Source organism: Triticum urartu, chromosome 4A (assembly GCF_056163025.1).
Source record: "Triticum urartu cultivar PI428250 chromosome 4A, HENAU_Tu73, whole genome shotgun sequence".
NCBI lineage: Eukaryota > Viridiplantae > Streptophyta > Magnoliopsida > Poales > Poaceae > Triticum > Triticum urartu.
Window position 1 is genome coordinate 569936336 of NC_141876.1, and position 20035 is coordinate 569956370.

Below are 20035 nucleotides of genomic sequence, written 5' to 3' on the forward strand. Positions count from 1 at the left end.
AACTTCGTCCTATTAAACAACGACTGTTTGACTTTCATCAAGCCTTTCCAGAAAGGTGAATCGGTCGGCCTGACAGTGACCTGGGACAAAGTTTTTGTCTGGAGGTACTTGCTGCGAAGGATTTGAGCCCACATAGCGTCATTCTCCAATGAGAGCTTCCACAACCACTTGCTAAGAAGGCATTTATTCTTAACTTCTAGATTCTCAATACCTAGGCCCCCTTGGTCTTTCGGTCTACAGATGATGTCCCATTTAGCAAGCCGATATTTTCTTTTAAGCTCATCACCCTGCCAAAAGAAGCGCGATCGATAGAAGTCCAGTCTCTTTCTAACCCCAACTGGGACCTCAAAGAACGATAGGAGAAACATTGGCATACTCGTGAGCACCGAGTTAATCAGGATTAATCGGCCTCCGTATGACATGAGCTTACCCTTCCAACAACTCATTTTTTCTCAAACCGATCCTCGATGCACTTCCACTCTATGTTAGTCAGCCTACGATGGTGGATTGGAATCCCCAGGTAAGAGAAGGGTAACTCGCCCAACTCACACCCAAACAATTGCCTATAAGCCTCCTGTTCATCTTTGGCCCTACCAAAGCAGAACAGCTCGCTCTTATGAAAGTTAATCTTTAACCCGGTCAATTATTCAAATAGGCATAGCACCAGCTTCATATTTCTCGCCTTGGCCAAGTCATGCTCCATAAAGATGATTGTATCATCAATGTACTGAAGGATGGATACACCTCCATCAATTAGATGAGGTACCAATCCACCTACTTGACCATTTTCCTTAGCCCTTCCTATCAAAATTGCTAACATGTCCACCACAATGTTGAACAAGATAGGGGACATCGGATCTCCTTGTCTTAGGCCTTTATGTGTTTGGAAGTAATGACCTATGTCATCATTAACTTTAATTCCCACACTACCTTTTTGCGTAAATGATTCAACCTGTCGGCGCCAGGCTTCATCAAAACCTTTCATACGCAATGACTGTTGGAAGAATGGCCATTTGACCTTATCGTACACTTTCTCGAAATCCACCTTAAAAATTACTCCATCTAATTTTTTGGAATGGATTTCATGGAGTGTTTCATGCAGGACGACCACCCCTTCAAGGATATTTCTGTCCGGCATGAAGGCAGTTTGAGACTGCCGCACCACAGAATGCGCAACCTGTGTGAGTCTATTTGTCCTGACCTTGGTGAAAATTTTGAAACTAACATTGAGGAGACAGATCGGCCTGAATTGCTCAATCCTCACCGCGTCCGTCTTCTTGGGAAGCAGTGTGATAGTCCCAAAATTCAAGTGAAATAATTGAAGCTGGCCACAAAACAGATCATTGAACATAGGTAGTAAATCCCCCTTAATAATGTGCCAGCACTTTTTATAGAACTCTGCCGGGAATCCATCAGGTCCGGGAGCCTTATTGTTTTTCATCTGTGCAATAGCATCAAACACCTCCTTCTCCGAGAACGGGGCAACCAGAATATCATTATCGGCAGCCGATAGCTGAGGCACATCCTCAGACTCATCAAGGGACACACAATTATCCTTCGGAGGTCCAAACAACTGCTTATAATAGTCGGTAATATATGTTTTTAGGTTGTCCTGGCCTAAAATGGTACCCTCGTCTTGCTCAAGCTGAAAGATACGTTTCTTTCTGTGCTTGCCATTGGCTATCAAGTGGAAGAACTGAGTATTCGCGTCCCCTTGGACTACTTTGCAGACTTTAGCATGCAAAGCCCACTTCAATTCTTCTTCGCGGAGCAGTTCTTTCAACCTCGCCTCCGCTTCATTTTTAGCCTGAAGCTCAGTTGGCGTTAGGATATTGGATTCGGCCTATATGTCCAGGGCCTGTATAAGAGCAAGGAGCCTATCCTTTTCCATATTATACACACCACTGAGGTTCTTAGCCCAGCCCCGTAAGAAACTCCTTAAATGCCTAATTTTATTCTGCCAACGCTCTAACACAGTCTTGCCTCCAAGAGCTCTATCCCACTCCCGGGCAATCAAATCCAAGAACCCCTCACGTTCAAACCATGACATCTCGAAGGATAAGGTGTTCTTGTTACCCACATGGTTCAGCTCACCTGAGTCCACGAACAATGGGGTATGATCAGATATGCCCCTTGAAAGAGCTTGCACCGTCACCAGAGGGAACTTTTGTTCCCACTCCACGCTCGCAAGCACTCGATCAAGTTTTTTCATAGGTTGGGTGTGGCAGAGCATTAGCCCAGGTGAACTTTCTACCCGAAAGCTCTATCTCTCTCAGATCCAAGCTTTCAATAATGGTATTGAACATGAACGACCATCTGCCGTCAAAATTATCATTGTTCTTCTCCTCTCTCCTCCTGATGACATTGAAATCATCCCCAACTAAAATTGGAAGCTGTTCTGACCCACAGATACGAACCAGGTCCGCCAGAAACTCCGCTTTAAGCTCGGACTGTGCGGCACCATACACTGCCACCAAAGCCCAGTTAAAACCATCTATCCTAGGCCTGACTCGAAACTTCACCGCGAAGTCGCCCATCACTACACTTCGGACTTCAAGCGAATCGCATCTCACACCTAGTAAGATACCACCCGACCTTCCTCGCGGAGGGAGGCAATGCCAATCAAAATCAATACCACCCACCAAAGAAGAGAGAAACTGGGGTGCAAAGTTATCTCTACCCGTCTCCGATAAAGCAACAAAATCTAACCTCTGCTCTAAAGCTGCCTCAGCAAGGAATCTTCTTTTAGCCAAGTCCTTCAGACCTCTGCTATTCCAAAATATTCCTCTCATAATTCATCATGGAATTTTTTAGTGGTACGAATCCTAGCACTCCTACGAACTGCGGAATCAGGATAGATCTTCCGATTCCACTTACGCTTAGGTTTACTAGGTACTGTCGCCCGGTCCTCATAACCGGGTTCATAAATATTACCATCATCAATCTCTAGGGGTACATCATCTTCGTCAGAGTCATGATTGGGTGGTGCTAAATCCGCACATAGATTATCTAGCACTCTGACCCCTAACACATCAATCTCATCATCCTTCATTGGATTAACGGCTGCAAGGTTACGAATAGTCTCTAAGGCACGTTCCGCCTCCAAATCTAATAAATCATTCACCGAATTGGAAATCTCACTATCCGTAGCCCCTAGTGAAACTCCTAATTGGTTTGAATTATTTATAATCTCCTCATTAGAAAAATGCAATAAGGAATTAGATAGGTTGACGGACATACCGGAAGACAAAGCAGCCTCCTGAAGCTTGGCCGCCCTCATAGCGCACCGCTGCTGCATATCATCTACCTCGGGTATGTCGAGGATGCGAGCACTCATCCGTCTCCCCTCGGCGATAGGGTCCGGGATCCCGCCAAACGCGACAACCTCCTCCCTAGTAACACCTGGCACAGAGTCCCTCAAAGGCTCTACCGGGGTTACCAGAGAAGGCGTCTGTGGGCTCCCGATCCCCTTAGATGGGAGTCCCACACTAGGGACCCTGGTCATGGGTAGGAGCGAAGAGGAGATGACGGGGGCCGCCTGCCCGCGCCCTCCTTCGACCTCAGCCGCCGGCTCAGACGTATGAGCCATCGGCGAGGGAGAGACGGTCCTCCTGATCGTCGAGGGCGAAGGGGGAGCCAAGGCCTCCTGCCCCAGCACCCCCCCAGCGCCGCTGCTGCCGCGGTGGTTACCGCCACCGTCGGGGAAGCAGGAGCCGAGCCGCCTGCCTCGGGCTCCCACTCCTCGTACCGGCCGACCCACACGGGGCTGGCGTGACCGACGCCGCCAAGAGTGTGGTGGGGTGGGGAGAAGGCGAGGCCACCTGCCCCGAAGCTCCTCCCCCACGACCCACCTTGCCCGTATACGCCGACACCGGAGTCGCGTCCACATTGACCTGGCCAAGAGAAGCTCCCTCCGGACTCCTCTCCGTAGCTCCGACCATTGACCTGGCCGGCCGTCCGGCAAACAAACCAGCATCCCCCTCGAACTCCAACGGGGGGAGCGTGTGCTCAAGACAATCATCAGAATCTACCCGGTCACTCCATAGTCCGGGAGGTGCCGAGGTTGGCTCAAAGGACCCAAAACACAGAGTAGTCATGGGCACCGCTGGGGAAGCTGCAGGCTCAACCCCGGTCCCATCCCCGGGCAACTGAGAAGAACCATTAGACCCCTCGCGCGTGGGCTCATCAGATGGTGCCCCCTTGGCCCCGGCATTGCCATCACTGTCTTGCATGTCAACACCGTGAACATTGACCGAATCATCAAATAAATCCGTGTCCTCAAACTCGATGTCTAGCGGGAACACCACTCCCCTGTAAGTCCAGTTGACCTTATCGGGCACGAACTCAATATCCAGAACACTCACTAATATCCGGGCCACCCCATGGGCACGTGTGAAAGCCATATCCACTTTTTCTGTCTTCCCCACCATGATGCCCATACTAGCCACCACTCGAGCGTCCTGCAGAGGCTTAGAAGGAGCCCCTGTAAACCGCAACCAGACCTGCGTAAGCGGCTTCCCCTTAGGCTCAACCTGCTTCCACTCATGGAACTCCAGGATACACGTAGTACCGGGAACTCGACACAAGCCAAAGCTCAACAATCGCTGCAAATCATCCACAGTTGGGAACTCAACCTTAAAAGACCTGTCCTCGATAAGCACCAATTCCCATCGAAAATCCCCGGGAGCCAACTCCTGAAGCCTCCTCACAATCTGTGCCTCAGTCACCTCGCCCTGGGTTGCTTTCACAATCCTGGAAGTCAAGCTCAGGGTATCCTCCGGGACCTCTCTCGCCGCCGGGGACTCAAAAAACATGAGCTCAGCACAATAGACTCCATAAATATTCAGCATCGGAGGCAGGTCACGCAACAACGGGCACTCCCCCGAGTCATGTACAGGCTTTCCACACGTCTCGCACAGCTGGGCCACACATTCAGCAATGAAGTGACCCTTCTCACCGCAGCGGTAACAAAGCATCCGTTCCTTCTTTCGAGCATATTTGGACGCCCTTTCAGTAGCCTCGTCTACCGTCCCAGCCTCAGGAACCTCGACCCTAACCACGGCGTTCGTCACCTCCATCGCCTGGGACTCGGTGGGAGTATGGTCATCCTCCGCTGTGGACGCCACGGGATCAACTGCCTTGGGCGGGGGCGGTCGGCGGAATCTCCCACGGCCCCCACCCCGACCACCACGATGGCCACGAAAGCCTCCTCTCTGACGGTGATCCGGGCCGGAAGCCCCCTCGACGAAACCACCTGTCGGGCCGAGAAACGGTCTCTCAGCAGACCCGTCACTCTGCCAGGCATAGCCACGGCGGCCACCCGTGGATGAAGACCCACGATGCTGTCCATCTCCATACGCGTCAGAACCATCATCCCCCCACTGACCTCGGGGCGGATCATAGGACTCTGTAGTGTTGGAACTCTGTCTCGTTTGCACCGATCCCGAACGATCCTGAGCGGGCCGCGCGACATAGTGCGGCGGAGGCTTGGCACGAGGCTGGTTGCCGATAGTTGGCGTAGCTCCTGTGACCGCACCACCCCGACCCGGTGCCGCCGCGCCCGGCGCCGAGGGCCGAGTCCCGCCCCGACCCGCGGCCGGCTGCACAACGGGCGCCACGCCCGGTGCCGGGGGCCGAGTCCCGCCCCGACCCGCAGCCGTCTGCACGGCAACCACGCTTGGTGCCGGAGGACGCTGCCCGCCCCGACCGGCCGAAGGCAGCTGCTGCAAATGCCCTGGCCGCTGGGTACCCAGGTTGCCAGCGCCGCGACCAGGGAAGCCTGGCGCCGCGCCATCACCCGGCGCCGGCTGCCTCTGGCCTGTTGGCACCAGTGCCCCACGTCCGGCAGCCGCAGCCGTCGGCGGCGCAGCCCCATCCCGACCTGAGGGAGCCGCCGCGGTGGTCTTTTTGGCCGGCGGCGCTGCCGCCCCGCGGCCAGCCATAACCTTGAGAGGTGAGATCCTCTTCGCCCGACCCGAACCGCACGCTGGGAAGCCCGGAGTCCCGCGCCTAGGAACCCTAGCGATAGCAGCCGACGGCGCGGTAGCGGAAGAAAGAGAGATCGCTGCGTACGTGCATGGGGGATCGCTACGTGAGGGACTCAGGTCCGGTCCAGCCTGGGCCACATACCCAGCCATCCCAGGCCCATCTCCTCGCATCCCCGACCGACACAAAGTCGGCCCATCGCAGCCCACCAAGTGATTCAAACGAGCCGATCGCATCTCAGCGATCTGGGAGGGCACTGCGGACGCCATGGCCGCCGCCGGCGCCGGACGCACGCCCCTCAGCTTCCCGTTCTTTCGTTTCTTAACAGTAATCCACGAATCCGGCCTAATCTTGTCGAAAAGAGTAAGATTTGGAAGGCGAACCTTAGGTAAAGGGCCCTTCCATGGCCTGACCGCCGATGCCGCATTTCTCCGATGAACGACACGTCGCACCAATTCCTTCATATTGTCCGGATGAAGCCCCACCCGCGCCGGATCCTCCACCGGCACTACCGTGTCTACGGTCTTGGCCACATCATCTTCATCATAGCCTGCATGAAATAGATCGCATATCAAATCCGAAGGCGTAGGCGAGTGCGGCGAACCTTCCGAGTCCTCGTTGTTTCCGGCGTCATCCTCGTCGTCCGCATCCAACAAAGCCCAAAAACGGCCGCCGATGCCCGCCCGAGCAGCCGCCGCGGGAAGGCACGGCGCGGCGGCGGCCTCCGCGGTCCCCCGGGGAATCGCCCTGGGAGTCGCCCGGGGAGTCAGCATGCCCTTGGGCCACTTCAAATATTTCTTACAAGAAATAAACTAACAGATGCAAGAGGCGGGGAAGAGAATAAGGAAAACGTGCGAGTTACGGCCGACTCCGAGCATGATGATCCTTATCCGTCCGGCGGCTTTGCTTGCTTGCTTTTTTAACCCTCGGCCGGGGATACTGTTTTTGGGTTGTTTTCCTGGGTGGGGAGGGGGGAACAGGAGTGTAGGACGGTCCGGCGGGCGGACGGGTGGTGTCAACAACTGTTAGGGAGGACGACGATAGGCTGGACTGGAGTGTGGTGCCTGCAACGGTACAACGTACCTGCGCCTACCACCTGTCCAGGGGGGCCGGGGGCCGCAGGAGGGTACTGGTGCCGTGTTCCTTCGCATGAGCCATGGGGACGCCTTGCGTTGCTTTCGCCGGGTTGCTCATACGTCCACAACACAAAGTACATCAACGGATAGCAACGTTGGATGTCTGCGTGTGTAAAACAGCATCTTATTGACGATGTAAAAGCTACTGGTTTTAGGAGAGAGAAGGTTTTTGGCACAGATTTTTGTTGTTGTTGTTGATGCCCTAAAAATTCAGCTTGCCTGCTCTCATAAGGATCTAACGGCCGTCAGGGCACCGAGCTCAATTCTGGCCGTCATAACTCATCGGGGCCGATGACCCAACTAGGGATGGCGTCGGGAGGGACAAGTGGCCGGAGGGGAGTCAGGGTGCGGCCAACTCCGACGGCGCATCGCCATCTGAGCGTCGAACGGAGCCACAACACACTATTGGCATACCGGTCAATTTGAGGTTTCTCAGCCTCTAATTGGCCTCGGCGGCCCGCGGTGGTGGGACGGTGACGATTTTCAACTGACGAATGGGTAGGGGAATGACCAGAATCGGCGACGGCATTTCAAGCTTCTAGAACGGCGGAGAGGGTCGTGGCAGACCTGTTGGTCAGCTGGAATGGCCAGCAGGGTGACGGCGGGGCTAGGGGTAGCCGATGGAGTGGTGGTGTCGGTCGTGGTTGTGTGTGTGTGGGAAAGTATCTAGTGCTCCCAGGCTTGGGGTGCTCCCGGTGCTTCAAATGTCCGAAAAACATCTTTAAAATGTTCAAAAAATTCTTAAAAAAAATGCAGCACATCGACGGAACATCGATGTCTCTTGTCACAAAATTTCAAATCAAAATTCAAAACATTGCTTGAGATACAAAAATGACAAATTTTTGTACATAACATAAGCTGGGCTTTAGTTTTGGCCCATTATCACATTGATGTCAAATTTGTCATTTTTGTATCTCGAGCAATGTTTCGAATTTTGATTTGAAATTTTGTGACAAGAGACATCGATGTTCTGTCGATGTGCTGCATTTTTTTTTCAGAATTTTTTGAACATTTTTTTAAAAAAAGTTTTTCGCATTGCGCTGCCTTTTCGGTTTTCTCGCGGCAACTACAAGTGCCACAAATATGCAACACTTGTAGCAAAAAAATTGGGCAGCTGTAAATTTCTTTTGACGCAAAATAGAGATAGGACATTTGCTAGAGCTGTTTTTGTTCGTCTCAAAGTGCCTTAAATGATACCTCCTCCGATCCAAAACAAGTGTCGTGGTTTTAGTTTAAATTTAAACTCAAACCACGACACTTATGTCATGGTTTCGTGGTTTTAGTTCAAATTTGAACTAAAACCACGATATTTATTTTGGATAGAGGTAGTACTTTTTTGGGCACCACCACTATTTTGGGGCATCTGTTGGTGATGCTCTAAACACACTAGTAGTATAGGGCATGTTTGGTTCACTACTGCAAAAATGATTAGCAGTGTCGGACACAAAAGTTCAATACACCCTAGAAACTGATACAAAAAAGACATCCTAGAAAACAATAATATCTCACTTTCTAAGTGGGATGTTTCGATTAGGATTCATTTTTGCACCAGCTTTTCAAAGAATTCGGGAGTAGGATTACTAAGATTTGAAGTCTCACAAGTAGCTATCGAACTATTCCATTGGAGCGAAACCGCTACGTGTTAGGGATGGAGAATGTTGCTCTTCGGACAAATGTCGGTCATCCGACTTCGATTGTCTTGTCCATATTCTTAGAAAATCAAACATAGATATACATATACAATGTTTGACTTACAATCCTTGAGTCGGGATGAGCGACATTTGTTGATGCGAACCCAAATAATAATAATTAGTCCCTTTAAGGTTCATCAAGTTTACGGAGGATCATCAATGTTGATGTAACCGTACAACGATAAATACCACATAAATTAATAAGAGTAGCTCCAATAAATTAAACAGTACAAGCTACTATCATAGTTTCGACATCTCTACTAGCTACACTGCGACTCGAAGTGCAATTGCCACTCAATTACGATTTTGGTGTTAATCACAATACGATTTGCGAGAACTAATGTCGGTTGTCAAGTTTATCTCATGACATTGTCTTCTCTGTTGTGCCTACGAACATCAGTAGCCCCGTCGGTACAAAAAGGAAAAAAAGACGGTGTTCTTCGGCGTCTCGGAAATTTTTTCAGTTTCTTTTTGAGTCCTAGGAACATCCGCACTATTAAGAGGACTTGCTGCGATTTCAGAGCTGTGGAACCCAAAACTTTCCAGTACACTTTTCTCCCATCCGGTTTGTTTTTGTCTGAAGAGGAAGTCATCGAAAACGTGCACCCATCCAGTGGACCGGGTTCGTGGAGGCACCAAAGAGGGTGGTGGACACTTCGACCTTGTCCGGTCCTGTGGGGCCCCAGGGTCACCCGAGAGGCGGTGGCCGGCCTTGGCCTAGACCGGGTGCCTGAGGCCCAAGGGCCCAAGTGTTCGGGGTCACCCGCACCACTCTGCCCCCCGGGTGTCTGGCCCTCCCTGCGCTGCTGCTCCTGTTTTGTCCAGGCGCCCGTGGGGTACGAGTGCCTGGGGTTGCAGCTGTGCAACTGTCACTTTTCCCATGGGGGTATAAATACCCCCTTCTTACTCCTAACCCTAATCTATGCCTAAGCTTTGCTCTACCATTCCCAAACATAAAAATCTTGAGAACTCCTTGCCCAACCACCCAAACTCCACAATACCTTGGGGATAGGAGGAGATTCACCCAATCTACACTTCCACCAAACCGTTTTGCTTCCCGGGCTTCTACATCAACATCAACTTGTTACTCTTGGGTGTCCAACGGAATAGGTCACCGCGGAGCCATGCTACTTGTGAGCTGCGTTGGGATTTCCCCGAAGAGGAAATGATGATGCAATACAGTATAGATAATTATTTCCCTTAGTTAAGAACCAAGATTATCAATCCAGTAGGAGAACCACGCAACACCTCATTAGCAGTACCTACACACAAAATAACAAATACTTGTACCCAACACAAACAAGGGGTTGTCAATCCTTGGCGGTTAATTGCAAGGATCAAATCTCGTAGTGATAGATAGATAAAAAAACACAAAATAAAATAAAGTAAATAAAATTGTAGCAAAGTATTTTTGGATTTTAATATATGATAAAAATAGATCTGAGGGCCATAGTTTTGACTAGAGGCTTCTCTCTTGAAAATAGCATACGGTGGGTAAATAAATTATTGTTGGGCAATTGATAGAAAAGCGAATAAACATGACGATATCCAAGGAAATGATCATGTATATAGGCATCACATCCGAGACAAGTAGACCATCTCCTACCTGCATCTACTACAATTACTCAACACATCGACCGCTATCCAGGATGCATCTAGAGTATTAAGTTCATAAAGAACGGTGCAACGCCTTAAGCAAGATGACATGATGTAGACAAAGTAAACTCAAGCAACATGAATAAACCCCATCGTTTTACCCTTAATGGCAACAATACAAATGCATGCCTTGTCCCCTCCTATCATTGGGATATAGATCACCGCAAGATTGAACCCATCACAAAGCATCTCTCCCATTACAAGATAAATCAATCTAGTTGGCCAAACCAAATCGATATATCGGAGAGAACTACAACGTTATAATAATCATGCATAAAATAGTTCGGAGAAGACTCAAATAATATTCATGGATAATATGATCATAAACTCATAATTCATCTGATCCCAACAAACACACTGCACAAAGATTACATCGAATAGATCTCCAAGAACATCAAGGAGAACATTGTATTGAAGATCAAGGAGAGAGAAGAAGCCGTCTAGCTACTAGCTATGGACTCGTAGGTCAGTGGTAAACTACTCACAAATCATCGGAGGGGCAACAAGGTTGATGTAGAAGCCCTCCGTGATCAATTCCCTCTCCGGCAGAGTGCCGAAAAAGACCTCCAGATGGGATCTCGCGAGAACAGAAACTTGCGGTGGCAGAAAAAGTGTTTTGGGTGGCTCTTTGTTGGTTCCCGATTTTATAGAATTTATAGAGGCGGAATTAGGTCAAACGTAGCAAAGGTGGGCCCATGAGGCACTAGGGCGCGCCTACCCCCCTTGGCGCGCCCGGGTGGCTCATGGCCACTTCCTTCGGCTTCTGACTTCCTCCCAAAGCTTCTAGCGTCTCTTATGTCCAGAAAAAAATCATCAAAATGTTTCGTGCCATTTAGACTTCCTTTGGTACTGATTTACTGGAAAACCAAAAATAGTCAAAAAACACCAATTGGCACTTGGCACTAAGTTAATAGGTTAGTCCCAAAAAATGATATATAATTGCATATAGAGCATCCAAGATTGATATTATAATATCATGGAACAGTAAAAAAAATAGATACGTTGGAGACGTATCAAGCCACATTCCATTGTGGTGAATCTTTGTGGTGGTGTTGGAGCCTCAAATTAAGTTGTGGAGAGAACCCCAACCTTGTTTGTAAAGGTCCCAATTGTCGTGTTCAATGGCACGACTAGTGGATTCACGACACCTTGCATTGTGCGAGGGTGTAGAATAAGGTGGTCCGAGGGACACTTGGGGAGCATTGTTCCTCCACAACTCTCCAATGAAGACGTACCTCCCCCAAAGGAGGGAACTTCGGCAACACACCCTCGTCTCCGTCGAGTTCACTTGTGACTATTTCAGTCATTTACTTTGTGCTTGTTATTACCTTGTCATATAGGTTGTCCACCTAGTTGCATATCTAGACAATCTTATTAAATTTTTAGCCTAAATTTGTCAAAAGAGTTAAAATTTTGTTAGTCGCCTATTCACCCCCTTTAGTCGACCATACCGATCCATTCAGTGACAAAACTAATTTGTCGGGACCCAAGATCTAAGGCACATAGATTTAGCGGAACAAACCATATAAGTACACGAGTCCTCATGCACAGTACACACCGGATGCCACCTTTACCTTAGTCAGGACCGTTTGCGTCTTGTGGCTCGAACTTATATAGTTTGTAAGGTACATTTCATATAGACACCGAGTCCTCGCGCACAGTTCACACCGCCACCACCTTACCTTTGCTAGACCGTTTGCGCCTTTTGGCTCACTTATATGAATCTATCGCTAGCAACTATATGACAATGAACCCGACTTGACATAAAAAGTTATAAACCAAGGTGGCTCAGTGATACGTCTCCAACGTATCTATAATTTTTATTGTTCAATGCTGTTATATTATCATTCTTGGATGTTTTACAGTCATTATAGCAACTTTATATCATTTTTTGGACTAACCTATTGACATAGTGCGCAGTGCCAGTTGCTGTGTTTTGCTTGTTTTTAGTTTGCAGAAAATCAATACCAAACAGAGTCCAAACGCAGCGAAACTTTTTGGAGATTCCTTCTAGAGCAGAAGACACAAGATGGGCCAAAGAAATACCAGAGGGGTGCCCCGAGGGAGGCACAACCCACCTGGGCGCGTGTGGGGGCCCAGGCGTGTCCTGGTGGGTTGTGCCCACCTCGGTGGCCTCCCGCACCGCCTCTTTGCTCTATAAATACCCCAAAAATCCAAAACCCTAGGGGAGTCGACAAAACACAATTCCAGCCGCCGCAAGTTCCAGAAACCACAAATCCAATCTAGACACCATCACAGATGGGTTCATCATCCTCATTAGTGCCTCTCCGATGATGCGTGGGTAGTTCATTGTAGATCTTCGGGTCCGTAGTTAGTAGCTAGATGGCTTCCTCTCTCTCTCTCTTTTGATTCTCAATACAATGGTCTATTGTAGATCGATTTGATGTAAATCTTTTCGCGATGTGTTTATTGGGATCCGATGAACTTTGAGTTTATGATCAGATCTATTTTATCCATGAAAGTTATTTGAGTTTTGATCTCTTATATGCATGATTGCTTATAGCCTCGTACTTCTTCTTCGAATCTTTGGTTTAGTTAGGCCAACTAGATCGATTGTTCTTGCCATGGGAGGAGGGTGCTTTGTGATGGGTTCGATCCTACGGTGCTCAATTCAGTGACAAAAGGCACTACTAGGGAAAAGCCTAGCAGTAGCGTTGGTTTTGGGCATAGCAGTAGCGCGGGGGACCGCGCTACTGCTATGATGCTACATCTAAAGGTTAGCAGTAGCATTGGTTTAACCGCGCTACTTCTATAGCTACTTAGTAGTAGCGCGTCTTGCAGCAAGCGCTACTGGTAATTTCTAGTAGCGCGCCTCTCTTCCCGCACTACTACTATTATTCCGTATTCTATTTCTTTTTTATTTTATGTCGTATTCATACACAATTATGCAAGTTTTCATACAGTAGCACTTTAGAGATTGTTTTTACATCATAATGAGTTATTAAATCATTGGGTGAAAGAACCATGGATTAGTTTCAAGTGGATGGATCCTAAGTGACCAAGTCTAGGATTATCACGATAATCCATGACTTGGTCACTTAGGATCCATCCACTTGAAACTAATCCGCAGTTCCTTCACCCAATGATATAATAGGATGATAGTATTCGGACACCATTGGTTCGAAACACATAATCGATCCTAAGTGACCAATGGCCGAGAGGTAAAGATTCATATATAGGATGATAGTATTCGGACACCGGAAGTGTTCCGGGGGTACCGGGTACGTATGTGGTCACCGGAAGGGGTTCTGGGAAACCCCCGACAAACCATATGGGCCTAATGGGCCAAGAGAGGGACATAACAGCCCCTGAGGGGCTGGTGCGCCCCCTATAGGCCGACTAGGAGGAGAAGGAAAGGAAGGGAAGGGAGAAGGAAAGGGGAGGATTCAGCCTCCCCCTTTCCTTCCCCTCCCCCCTCTCTTTCCTTCCCCCTTCCGACACTTATGGAAGGGGGGAGGCCGACTTGTGGGAGGTGCCCAAGTAGGATTACTCCTACTTGGGGCGCCCCTTGCTGCCCCTCTCCCTCTCCCACCTATATATATGTGGGGAGGGCACTGCTAGAATACACAACATTGATTCCTAGCCATGTGCGGCGCCCCCCTTCACGGATTATGCCTCCGGTCATATTCACATAGTGCTTAGGCGAAGCCCTGCGCGGATTACTTCACCATCACCATCACCACGGCGCCGTGCTGACGTAACTCTCCCTCGACACTTTGCTGGATCAAGAGTTCGAGGGACGTCATCGAGCTGAACGTGTGCAGAACTCGGAAGTGTCGTACGTTCGGTGCTTGATCGGTCGTAACGAGAAGAAGTTCAACTACATCAACCACATTATCAAATGTTTCCACTTTCGGTGGACACACTCTCCCCCTCTCGTTGCTATGCATCTCCTAGATAGATCTTGTGTGAGCGTAGGAATTTTTTTGAAATTGCCTGCTACGTTCCCCAACAGTGGCACTCGAGCCAGGTCTATGCGTAGATGATATGCACGAGTAAAACACAAAGAGTTGTGGGCGGTGATCATCATACTGCTTACCACCAATGTCTTATTTTGATTCGGCGGTATTGTTGGATGAAGCGGCCCAAACCAACCTTATATGACCACGTTCATGAGACCGGTTCCATCGACAGACATGCAACTAGTTTTGCATAAAGGTGGCTAGCAGGTGTCTGTTTCTCCAACTTTACTTGAATCAAATTTGACTGTGGCCGGTCCTTGTTGAAGGTTAAAACAGCAAACTTGATATATCACCATTGTGGTTTTGATGCGTAGGTAAGAACGGTTCTTGCTAGAAGCCCGTAGCAGCCACGTAAAACTTGTAACAACAAAGTAGAGGACGTCTAACGTGTTTTTGCAGGGCATGTTGTGATGTGATATGGTGAAGACATGATGTGATACACGTTATTGTATGAGATGATCATGTTTTGTAAAAGTCACTGGCAACCGGCAGGAGCCTTATGGTTGTCTCTTTACTGTATTAAATGCAAACGCCATGTAATTGCTTTACTTTATCACTATGCATTAGCGATAGTTGTAGAAGCAATAGTTGGCAAGACGACCACGACGCTACGATGGAGATCAAGGCGTCAAGCCGGTGATGATGGAGATCATGACGGTGCTTTGGAGATGGAGATCAAAGGCACAATATGATGATGGCCATATCATGTCACATATTTTGATTGCATGTGATGTTTATCTTTTATGCATCTTATTTTGCTTAGTACGGCGGTAGCATTATAAGATGATCCCTCACTAAAATTTCAAGGTATAAGTGTTCTCCCTGAGTATGCACCGTTGTGACAGTTCGTCATGCTAAGACACCACGTGATGATCGTGTGTGATTGGCTCTACGTTCACATACAATGGGTGCAAGATAGTTTTGCACATGCGGAATACTTGGATTAAACTTGACGAGCCTAGCATGTACACACATGGCCTAGAACACTAGAGACCGAAAGGTCGAACGTGAATCATATAGTAGATATGATCAACATAGAGATGCTCACCATTGATGACTACTCCATCTCACATGATGATCGGACATGGTTTAATTGATTTGGATCACGTAATCATTTAGATGACTCGAGGGATGTCTATCCAAGTGGGAGTTCTTAAGTAATATGATTAATTGAACTTAATTTATCATGAACTTAGTCCTGATAGTATTTGCATATCTATATTGTAGATCAATAGCTCACATTGTAGCACCCCTATGTTTTTTGATATGTTCCTAGAGAAAACTAAGTTGAAAGATGATAGTAGCAATGATACAGACTGGGTCCGTGATCTGAGGATTATCCTCGTTGCTGCACAGAAGAATTATGTCCTTGATGCACCGCTAGGTGATGGACCTATTGCAGGAGCAAATGCAAACGTTATGAACGTTTGACAAGCTCGGTATGATGCCTACTTGATAGTTTAGTGCACCATGCTTTACGGCTTAGAACCTGGACTTCAAAAACATTTTGAACACCACGAGCATATAAGATGCTTCAAGAGTTGAAACTGGTATTTCAGACTCATGCCCATGTTGAGAGGTATGAGACCTCTGACAAGTACTTTGCCTATAAGATGGAGGAGAATGGCTCAGCCAGTGAGCATGTACTCAGAATGTCTGAGTAGTACAATCGCTTGAATCAAGTGGGAGTTAATTGCTACCTCGTGAGCACTGCGTTGGTTTTTCCTTGAAGAGGAAAGGGTGATGCAGTAAAGTAGCGTAAGTATTTTCCTCAGTTTTTGAGAACCAAGGTATCAATCCAGTAGGAGATCACACTCAAGTCCCACGCACCTACACAAAAATAAGAACCTCGCAACCAACGCGATAAAAGGGGTTGTCAAGCCCTTCTCGGTCACTTACGAGAGTGAGATCTGATAGATATGATAAGATAATATTTTTGGTATTTTTATGATAAAGAGAAATAAAGATGCAAAGTAAAATAAATGGCAAAGGAAATAACTAAGTATTGGAGGATTAATATGATGAAAGATAGACCCGGGGGCCATAGGTTTCACTAGTGGCTTCTCTCAAGAGCATAAGTATTACGGTGGGTAAACGAATTACTGTCGAGTAATTGATAGAATTGAGCATAGTTATGAGAATATCTAGGTATGATCATGTATATAGGCATCACGCCCGAGACAAGTAGACCGACTCCTGCCTGCATCTACTACTATTACTCCACACATCGACTGCTATCCAACATGCATCTAGAGTATTAAGTTCAAGAGAACGGAGTAATGCTTTAAGGAAGATGACATGATGTAGAGGGATAAACTCATGCAATATGATATAAACCCCATCTTTTTAATCTCGATGGCAACAATACAATACGTATCGGTTCCCTTTCTGTTACTGGGATCGAACACCGCAAGATTGAACCCAAAGCTAAGCACTTCTCCCATTGCAAGAAAGATCAATCTAGTAGGCCAAACCAAACTGATAATTCAAAGAGACTTGCAAAGATAAACCAATCATACATAAAAGAATTCAGAGGATAATCAAATATTGTTCATAGATAATCTAGATCATAAACCCACAATTCATCGGATCTTGACAAACACACCTCAAAAGAAGATTACATCGAATAGATCTCCAAGAAAATCGAGGAGAACTTTGTATTGAGATCCAAAGAGAGAGAAGAAGCCATCTAGCTAATAACTATGGACCTGTAGGTCTGAAGTAAACTACTCACACATCATCGGAGAGGCCATGGAGTTGATGTAGAGGCCCTCCATGATCAATGCCCCCTCCAGTGGAGCTCCGGAAAAGGCCCCGATATGGGATCTCTCGAGTACAGAAGGTTGCGGCGGTGGAATTAGGTTTTCGTGGCGCTCTTGGATGTTTGGGGGCACGTGGATATATATAGGAGGAAGAAGTACGTCGGTGGAGCAACGGAGGGCCCATGAGGGTGGAGGGCGCGCCCAGGGGGGGTAGGCGCGCTCCTTGCCTCGTGCCTTCCTCCCTTGTTTCTTGATGGCCACTCCAAGTCTCCTGGATCACGTTGGTTGAGAAAATCATGTTCCCGAAGGTTTCATTCCGTTTGGACTCCGTTTGATATTCCTTTTCTTCGAAACCCTAAAATAGGCAAAAAAACAGCAATTTGGGCTGGGCCTCCGATTAGTAGGTTAGTCCCAAAAATGATATAAAAGTGTAAAATAAAGCCCATTAACATCCAAAATAGATAATATAATAGCATGGCGCAATCAAAAATTATAGATACGTTGGAGACGTATCAAGCATCCCCAAGCTTAATTCCTGCTCGTCCTCGAGTAGGTAAATGATAAAAGAAGAATTTTTGATGTGGAATGCTTTCTAACATATTTCTCAATGTAATTTTTCTTTATTGTGGCATGAATGTTCAGATCCATAAGATTCAAGATAAAAGTTTAATATTGACTTAAAATAATAATACTTCAAGCATACTAACTAAGCAATTATGTCTTCTCAAAATAACATGGCCAAAGAAAGTTATCCCTACAAAATCATATAGTCTGGCTATGCTCTATCTTCACCACACAAAATATTAAAATCATGCACAACCCCGATGACAAGCCAAGCAATTGTTTCATACTTTTGATGTTCTCAAACTTTTTCAATCTTCACGCAATATATGAGCACTATGGTGGAATAGAATGGTGGTTGTGGAGAAGACAAAAAGGGGAAGATAGTCTCACATCAGCTAGGCGTATCAATGGGCTATGGATATGCCCATCAATAGATATCAATGTGAGTGAGTAGGGATTGCCATGCAACGGATGCACTAGAGCTATAAGTGTATGAAAGATCAACAAAAGAAACTAAGTGGGTATGCATCCAACTTGCTTGCTCATGAAGACCTAGGGCAATTTTGAGGAAGCCCATCATTGGAATATACAAGCCAAGTTCTATAATGAAAAATTCCCACTAGTATATGAAAGTGATATCATATGAGACTCTCTATATGAAGAACATGGTGCTACTTTGAAGCACAAGTGTGGAAAAAGGATAGTAACATTGTCCCTTCTCTCTTTTTCTATCATTTTTTATTTGGGCCTTCTTTCTTTTTTTGGCCTCTTTCTCTCTTTTTTTGTCAGGAGTCTCATCCCGACTTGTGGGGGAATCATAGTCTCCATCATCCTTTCCTCACTTGGGACAATGCTCTAACAATGATGATCATCACACTTTATTTACTTACAACTCAATACTTAGAACAAAATATGACTCTATGTGAATGCCTCCGGCAGTGTACCTGGGTGTGCAATGATGCATGAGTGACATGTATGAAAGAATTATGAATGGTGGCTTTGCCACAAATACGATGTCAACTACATGATCATGCAAGCAATATGACAATGATGAAGCATGTCATAATAACGGAATGATGGAAAGTTGCATGACAATATATCTCGGAATGGCTATGGAAATGCCATAATAGGTAGGTATGGTGGCTGTTTTGAGGAAGGTATATGGTGGGTTTATGGTACCGGCGAAAGTTGCGCGATACTAGAGAGGCTAGCAATGGTGGAAGGGTGAGAGTGCGTATAATCCATGGACTCAACATTAGTCATAAAGAACTCACATACTTATTGCAAAAATCTATTAGTTATCAAAGCAAAGTATTACGCGCATGCTCCTATGGGGGTAGATTGGTAGGAAAGGACCATCGCTCGTCCCCGACCGCCACTCATAAGGAAGACAATCAATAAATAAATCATGCTCCGACTTCATCACATAATGGTTCACCATACGTGCATGCTACTGGAATCACAAACTTCAACACAAGTATTTCTCAAATTCACAAATACTCAACTAGCATGACTCTAATATCACCATCTCCATATCTCAAAACAATTATCAACTATCAAACTTCTCATAGTATTCAATGCACTTATATAAAAGTTTTTATTATTGCCATGTTGTTCTAAAGGACTCCAAAAATAATATAAGTGAAGCATGAGAGAACAATAGTTTCTATAAAACAAATCCACCACCGTGCTCTAAAAGATATAAGTGAAGGACTACAACAAAAACTATATAGCTCAAAAGATATAAGTGAAGCACATAGAGTATCCTAATAAATTTCAAATTGTGTGAGTCTCTCTCAAAAGGTGTGTACAGCAAGGATGATTGTGGTAAACTGAAAAGCAAAGACTCAAATCATACAAGACGCTCCAAGCAAAACACATATCATGCGGTGAATAAAAATATAGCTCCAAGTAAAGTTACCGATAGACGAAGACGAAAGAGGGGATGCCTTCCGGGGCATTCCCAAGCTTAGGCTTTTTGGTGTCCTTGAATTTTACCTTGGGGTGCCATGGTCATACCCAAGCTTAGGCTCTTGCCACTCTTTGTTCCATAATCCATCGAATCTTTACCCAAAACTTGAAAACTTCACAACGCAAAACCCAAAATAGAAAATCTCGTGAGCTCCATTAGTGAAAGAAAACAAAACACCACTTCAAGGTACTGTAATGAACTCATTCTTTATTTATATTGGTGTTAAACCTACTGTATTCCAACTTCTCTATGGTTTATAAACTCTTTTACTAGCCATAGATTCATC